This window comes from Malania oleifera, chromosome 12 (assembly GCF_029873635.1).
Source record: "Malania oleifera isolate guangnan ecotype guangnan chromosome 12, ASM2987363v1, whole genome shotgun sequence".
NCBI classification, from domain to species: Eukaryota; Viridiplantae; Streptophyta; class Magnoliopsida; order Santalales; family Ximeniaceae; genus Malania; species Malania oleifera.
Window position 1 is genome coordinate 78,027,201 of NC_080428.1, and position 8,737 is coordinate 78,035,937.

An 8,737-nucleotide genomic window follows, 5' to 3' on the forward strand; every position below is an offset into this window, starting at 1 on the left:
TATTTGTATGAATTTGAAACAAATCTATACATAATCAGTACAAATTAAAATCTAAGATCTGAATTTCATGTTCCCACATGCAAAACAAAAGTTAAAAATCTGGAAAAAAAAAATAATAATGAAAAGATGTTTCTCAAACTTTCTCTATAAATTTAAAAAATTAGAAAATAAATTAGCATTTTTGTAATTATAAAAAAATATGTTTTCACAAACAAATATTATCAAAGCTATTTATTAATGTTCATTACTTTCATACAAACGTTATAAAAATAAAAAAATAATAATAATTTTTTTGTAATTTTTTTAAAAACCTACAATAAAAAAATTAAAATTATTTCCCACAACTAAATAAGTCTTAAAATAATTTTATTAAATTATACACACAAAATATTAGAAGTCTAATAGTATATTAAATTTATAGTGAAAATCAATAAAGATATATGTATACTATACACGTATTGTGTGCATGTGGCCAGTTGATATACCTAGAAAAATAGTTTTGATATCCACTTTTTATTTGTCAAAACACTATTTAAATTATTTTTGATTCGCAAAGTGTCTTTTTTAAATAATAATTTAAAGAATATAACAATTTAGGGAAAAAAAAATATTGTAAAAGCAAATGGTGACGTAAAGTATTGGAATCATTTTTTCTTGAATCGTATGAGGAGAAAACTTCTCATATGCTTCTTGGGGGGGTATTGTTCATCTATCCCAATGAGCTGTCTATCAAATTATTGCAATTGATGTTCGATCCTGAAAGGAAGGAAAAGATCTTTGCAAAGTAGGTTTTTATGACCCAATAAAGAATCGAACTTATTTAAATATTTCTGGCATTTTATATTTCCAGGGCAAAGGCGCTCAACCTTCTGGAACTGTTCATGATATTATAAAAAATGCGGAAGTTTTTAAGTAACGTTGACTTAATTTAAATTCAATTAATGAAATAGAAGAGAGTTAGGGTGACTCATATATAACTTTGTATAACCTTTTTTTTTCTACTATTCCCCCATCTTTCTCTTGTCATATTTCTTTCTTTCTTTTTTTAATTGTTTCCATAGAACCTCATGTTTTGTTCTATAAAGACAAAAATAAATTTGATTGATATAAGATGGATTGAAAAAATAACTATACATTAATATATTTTGTAAACAAAACAAACCCTAAACTATTTATAAAACATAATTTACACATATATTTAATTAAATCGCGTTTAAAAACATATTCTAGCATACGGAGACAAAAAAACAAAAATACACAATGCATGGGATCGATATTGTAACGCTTTAGAAAATAATATGCATATAAGTATATATAAACATTATTAGTATACGTGAATGTCTAAAATTAACTAGATAACGTTTAAAATTAATTCCCTTTAATGAGAAGCATTATATATATTGCAGGAAAAAAAGATAGTAAGATGTAGTGATCCTAAAAAAAATAAAATTAATATAATTAATTAATATAATAATATATTAATATAATATAATTACAAAGAATAATATATATATATATATATATATATATATATATGTACATATAAACTTAGGAAGTCTCGAGAGACTTCTTGAGATTTCATTGCAATTGAAATCAAAGAACCCCGCCAAGTGTCGCTCTCATCTCCCGCTCCTCTCATTAAGCTCTCTCTCTCTCTCTCTTTAATTTCTTGGCATTTCTCAATCGAATTGAAAAACGAATATCATATCCGGGTCCTAACTCCACTCCTGAACATTTTAACTAGAGTGGATTTGTCGTTTGGATGTTGTAAGCACCACTCCAGGACTAAGGTAAGGGGAATAGATTATGTCAGATTTGTTTTAAAAATATTTTTTGATTAAATTTGAGTACGTAAATTTAATTAGATTTATGTTATTTAATATATGCCCGATTTAAATTGAGTATGTGAAATTAAATATATCTATGATCTGATTTTATTTTAAAAAATATGTCTGAGTTAAATTAAACTGCAGAGATTTGATTAAATTAGATTTTTGGGAATAATTTGAAATTAAACTGAATTGCGGAGATTTGATTAAATCAGATTTTTGGGAATATTTTGAAATTAAATTAAACTACAGGAATTTGATTAAATCAAAATTTTGAGAATATTTTGGAATTAAATTAAACTGCAGGAATTTGATTAAATCAAATTTTTGGGAATAATTTGAAATTAAATTAAATAGGTGAAATTAATCATATCCTAATTTTCAACAAAATATATAATTTTCCCGGATAGTTTATTATAGTATGATTCATTAACCAAATAGTGTGGTATAAGAACAATTATTTTTGTATGATTAAACATGATGATTTTTATATAATTATGAAATGACAGTTCAACCGGCTTTATGCTGAGTTATGAAATGATAGTTCAACTGGCTTTATGCCGAGTTCAGTATGAAATGACAGTTGAGTAGGCTTTATGCCGAATTTAAATGGCTTTATGCCAAGTTATGAAATGACAGTTTTATACAAACTTATGAAAATGAGAACCCTAATGTATTAATTATGTTCAGAGCACGGTACCGTTGCTAGTATGATACGTCAGTGCAATCACACTATAGCAAGAGTGTTGGTCATTAGATAGTAATTGAGCTCAGAGGAGTGTAGAGTACTCCCTGGCAGTTCAGACTAGGTTAGGTAGGTCGATCGTACTTACAGACGCTTATAGTTTGACTTAACTTGATAGGTCAGCCAATGCTAAGTTTAACTATGACGACCTGCTTAATTTCCATATTTTTTTTTTTAATAAAAACAACATCACAAAACTCGGCAGATCATAATCCACCTACACCTGTGGGTACTAGGGATACATCAGAAATACATCACGGAAGCCTATGTAGTAGGAAACATAAATCATAAACACCTCATTATACTATACATCACAATATCAGAATTGCTACAATCCTTGTATATATATATATATATATATATATATATATATATATATTGTAACGACCCGAAGAATAATGGTATTTAAATAATAAAAAAAAGGGAAATGTAACATTGCATTTTGGAAGAAATAACCGAGGGGAATTATCAAGGCTTCGTCGAAGAATATAAGGAATTCGTCGACGAGGGTATAAGAGGACCTCGTCGACAAAGGCAAGATTCGTTGACGAGGAAATACCAAGAAAGGTTTTAGGTAGTCTGAATTTCGTCGACGAGGAGTGGGATTCGTCGACGAAATTATTAAAGGACTCGTCGACGAGATAACGTGGCTCGTTGACGAATCCAGCCCTATAAATAGTGAAAAACTCATATTTTTTATGGAAATCTTGCGTAGAAACCCTCTCTCTCTCATCCTTCGGTTCTTCCCTCTTCTCTCTTCGATTTCGGGCCGTATTTCCGCCGGTTTGAGGATCTAAAGCCACCACGATGCTCCAGGGAAAGTTCTCTGCAAGTCTGCCGAAGCGAATCGTCGATGGGGCTGAGTTGGAAACCATCTCAAATCCATGGTAAGACTTTCTACTCAGTATTTGGTTATTTGACAGTTGTAGGAAGTGTTATACGCGTAGAAATACTGAACTTTAGTTCTAGGGAATGTTGTTTCCAAGGTGTTGAGTTGGGAACCCTGCGAGTGCGGGACAGATTTTCTTAGGGGCTTTTCAGGAATCAGGTAAAGGGATAAACTAAACTAGTTCTTTTAAGAAAATGTATGTATATATATAACATTTGATTTCAGAAAAATAAATATATTCATATATGATTTATATTTGGGAAAATACTGTTGAAAATGATGATATGTTAAATATGCGGAAAACTTGTTAGTGTGGCATGAGTAGAAATTGTTATGAAATACTATTTTATGGGAATGTGTTAATGACACGGATTTTTATAATGAAAAATTGGCATACGGGCCGAGATTTTATATGTTTTTCTGGCGTATGGGCCATTTGATGTGTATGATTTGTCAATGTATGGGCTGAGTTATGGATATATTTTGTCGACGTACGGACCGTGCTATGGATGTGATTTGCTAGCATATGGGCTGTGCTATGATATGATTTGTTAGCGTACGGGACGAGCTATGGATGTGATTTGTCAGCATACGGGCTGTGCTATGATATGATTTGCCGGTGGACGGGTCGATCTATGATAAAATGTGTAATACCGGCATTCGGACTGATGATTTTCATGATATACATATATATGCAAAATAATATGAATGATTTGATAATTAATGATATGAAATATCCATGTATCACAATTTTAGTATATGTTATATGATATCAAAACCTAGTTGGCTTGATCTAGGCTAGCACTTGCACAGTACCATTGTTATGTGTCCATGGTTTTCGTGATCATGATATCTGTGTTAACGCCGTTGTACAGAGTGGTGTGAGATTGGATGGTCGATGTGAATTTAAGAAGTGTGTGAGTGCCCCTGGTGTACGAACCAGGTCTGGCAGACCCATCAGATTTTTAGACTGTACTTTTGACTTGGCAGTGGTTGGTCAACCATTGTCAGGTCCCGCTTTCGGGCCACACAACTTAGTCATGTGGGGGTAATACATGACAACAACCAATTAACCTACAAGGAATGTTTTTGTATTATTATTATATGAGATAAAATATGTTTATGAAAATGCAGTATGTTATGCCATGTTTTGATGATATATATATATATATATATATATGTTTTCCCAGATTCGACAAAACAGTTACTGAATATGTTCTCTATGATATGGTATATGTATAACACAGAATACTCATGTTGCCACACACTGGTATTAGTTTATTTTCCTTACTTGAGAGGTGTCTTATCCCGAATTTCATAAATATTTCAGGAGCCCCTGATAAGAGAGCGGGTAAAGCCCCGTTGATCTAGTACGGTAAATCTGCCCTTCCAAAAGGGTAAGTTTTAGTAGGGACAGTTGGATTTTGTGGGAAGTGTCCCTAGATCTTGTTTTTGGGATGTATATACTGAAATACAGTGGATATAGCGACTTTGGTATTTGTGGTAATGTGATGGATATTTTCGTATTTATAATATTGTGATGTATTATATAATAAGATGTTTATGATTGTATGTTTCCTGCTGCTTAGGCTTCCGTTATGTTTTCTGATGAATCCCTAGTACCCATGGGTCCAGGTGGATTATGATCTGCTAAGCTGGGATTTGTAATATTGATTTTATTTATAAAAAAATGTGGAAATTAAGCAGGTTGCCACATATATACTCAATACACAACCCAAAAGATGTCTCAGAGCCATTTCCACAAAATACATCCGACTCTATCAAAACACTTACCCTTTTGGAAGGGCAGATCAACCGTATTAGATCAGCGGGGCTTTACCCGCTCTCCTATCAGGGGCTCCTAAAATGTTTATGAAATTTGGGGTGAGACACCTCTCAGTAAAGGAAATAAACTAATACTAGTGTGTGACAATATGAGTATTCCGTATTATACATATATCATATAGAAACATATTTAGTAAATTGTCATATCATATTTGGGAAAACGTATATATTATCATAGCATGACAGAACATACTGCATTTTCATAATCATATTTCATTTCATAAAATATAATACAAAAACATTCCCGGTAGGTTAGCTGGTTGTTGTCATATATTACCCCTACATGACTGGGTTGTGTGACTCGAAGGCGAGACCTGACAATGGTTGGCCGACCACTATCAAGTCAAAAGTATAGTCTGTAAGTCTGACGGGTCTGCCAAACCTGGTCCGTACACCAGGGGCGCTCACACACTTCTTAAAAACCACATCGACCATCCAATCTCACACCACTCTGTATAGCGGCGTTAACACAAATATCATGATCATGATGTCCATGGACACATAGTAATGGTATCGTGCAAATGCTAACCTAGACTATGCCAACCAGGTTCTGATATCATAAAACATATACTAAAACTGTGATACATGGATATTTCATATCATTAATTATCAAATCAATCATATCATTTTGCATATGTACATATATCATGAAAATCAGTGGCCCGTACGCCGATATTTCACATTTTACCATAACTTGGCCGATACGCCGGCAAATCATATCTATAACACAGCTCGTACGCTGGCAAATCATTTCCATAGCTCGACCCGTACGCCGGCAAATCATATCCATAGCACATCCCGTACGCTGACATATCATTTCCATAGCTCGGCCCGTATGCTGGCAAACAAATAAAAACATCTCGGCCTGTACGCCGATTTTCATTATAAAAATCTATATCATTAGCACATTCCTAGAAAACAGTATTTCATAACAATTTCTACTCATGTCATACTAAATAAGTTTTTCGTATATTTAACATACCATCATTTTCAACAGTATTTTCCTAAATATAAATCGTATATAGGAATATATTTATTTCCCTGAAATCAAATACTATAATATTATGCATACTTTTTGTAAAATACTAGTTTAGTTTATTCCTTTACCTGATTCCTGAAAAGCCCCTAAAACAAACAGCCCCGCGCCTGCAGGGTTCCCCGTTCAACACCCCGAAAACAACATTTCTTAAAACTAAAGTTCAGTATTTCTACGCATACTACACTTTCTACAACTGTCAAATAGCCAAATACTGAGTAGAAAACCTTATCCGAGATTTGGGATGTTTTCCAACTCAGCCCCACCGACGATCCATTTCGGCAGACTTGCAGAAAACTTTCCCAAAAGCGTCACAGTGGCTTCAGATTGTCGAACATGCACGAAATTGGCCTGAGATCTTAGAGAGAAGGGTAGGGAACCGAAGGATGAGAGAGAGAGAGGTTCTACGCAGAAAATGAACTAAAAAATCACTCTTAACCCTATTTATACTGCGGGATTCGTCAACGAGTTACATCACCCCGTCGACAAGTCCTGTAGAAAGTTTGTCGCCAATCCTCAACCATCATCGACGAATTTCAGGCTTCCAAAAATCCTTTCTCGATATCTTCTCGTTGACGAGACGGAACTTCGTTGACGAGATCCTAAAGAACCCTTGTCGATGAAACCCCTGTGTTTGTCGACGAGGCCTGAAAAATTTCTTGGGATTATCCCATCCAAAATGCAACGTCGTCGACTGCCTTCTTCTATTCTTGTTTCCAATTCCCTTTCTTTTTATTATTTAAATATCATTATTCTTCGGGTCGTTACACTGACCTTCGGGCCGCACAACCCGATCATGTGGGGTTATTACATGATGGTTATATGATTGTCCATTCAGAGAGGTTCTTCATGATTAAATATGTTGATTTATGAACACAGAGAAATTTTTTAAGTCAAAAGCATGTTTTTAAGAAAAGTATGTATTATCAAATATATATATATATATATAGGTGTGAGTATATTTTTACATGATTTGTCAAGTTAAAATTAATTATTTAATGGATGTGTTTTTGATACACTAAAACTCATGTTGTCACGCATTGATAATAATCTATTCCGTCTTACTAAGAGGTGTCTCACTCTATGATTATCCAATATTTTTTTCAGATGTCATGTAAAGTATAGTAGTAATTAGAGTAGCGCAGTGAAGCTTGGGTGGGATAGAAGGTCGTGTTTAGAATTATATTATTTTATTTATGTTGTAATGAATTCAGATTTTTATTGTGATAATGGGATTGATATTGTTATATTGGTATAGTTCAGTACTCTAGCAATTTGTATTTAAGGTCTTCTACTATCTGTTTCAGTGATTATTATAATATGAAATATTCAAGTTATTACAAGTAGTATAAGAGCAATTGGATGAAATTTTTTTTCCCTGGCCATCACAGATATATTCGAAAGGTTAAATTATTTATGAGTAGTGCTACATTTACTGACTTACCTACTTAATATTACACTTTTTCTTACCCATTACTTGAAATAATTGTACCATATATATATATATAGAGTATAATTAGGGGTGACAAAATGGGTTAGCGGTTCGGATTTAGATGGGTCATAAATGCATAGGAGTTAAACGGGTTTAGGTTCAGATTGACCCATTTACTAATGGATGACTAACATATAAATTCAAACCCGTTCGTTTAATAAATAGGTCATAAACGGGTACACGTTAAGAACTCGTTTAAATAATATAATTTATTTTTAAAAAAACATATTATATTGTTGCTACTATGAATCGTACGACCTTTGTTAAATCATCTTTCGACCGTGACCACCTGAAAAAAAACAAAAAATAATGGCTTGGTGGACCCGGAGTGTACTCCGGGGGATCACTTTGATGCCTAAGTTAGGGAATATGAGGTTCAGATTGCAACAATAAATGAAGAATAATGAGTGAGAATAAGATACTTACCTCCTCCTAAAATTCCCTTTATATAATAGTGAAGACACACTCTCATTAAGCTTGGCATTTACAAGCGTGCTTATGCTTAGGGGGATTATGGGTGACTCAAGGCAGTTATGCATGACATCAATAGAAGCTTTTGTAACCGCATCGGGAGTTATGGATAACCTGAAGATGATTATGCAAGACATCAAATGCTATATAATGTTGACCTTACAATTATCCGTCCATATGGGCATACCTGTCAATTTTGAGTGTATCAATTGCCCCCCCTAATACTCTCGAATATTTGAAATAAATTTCTCTTATTCGAGAGTAGTAACTTGAACCGGTCCCCGATTGACTTAGAAAGCTAGTTATAGGGCTTCCTACTTAAGCCATGCTGGTGTGGACCTACCTGGTGGTCCAAATGGGCCATTCAGGTAAGCCATGCTCACTCCTCTATGCCTCATGAACCGTGCTCATCAAGTGGGCGGGTCTATGG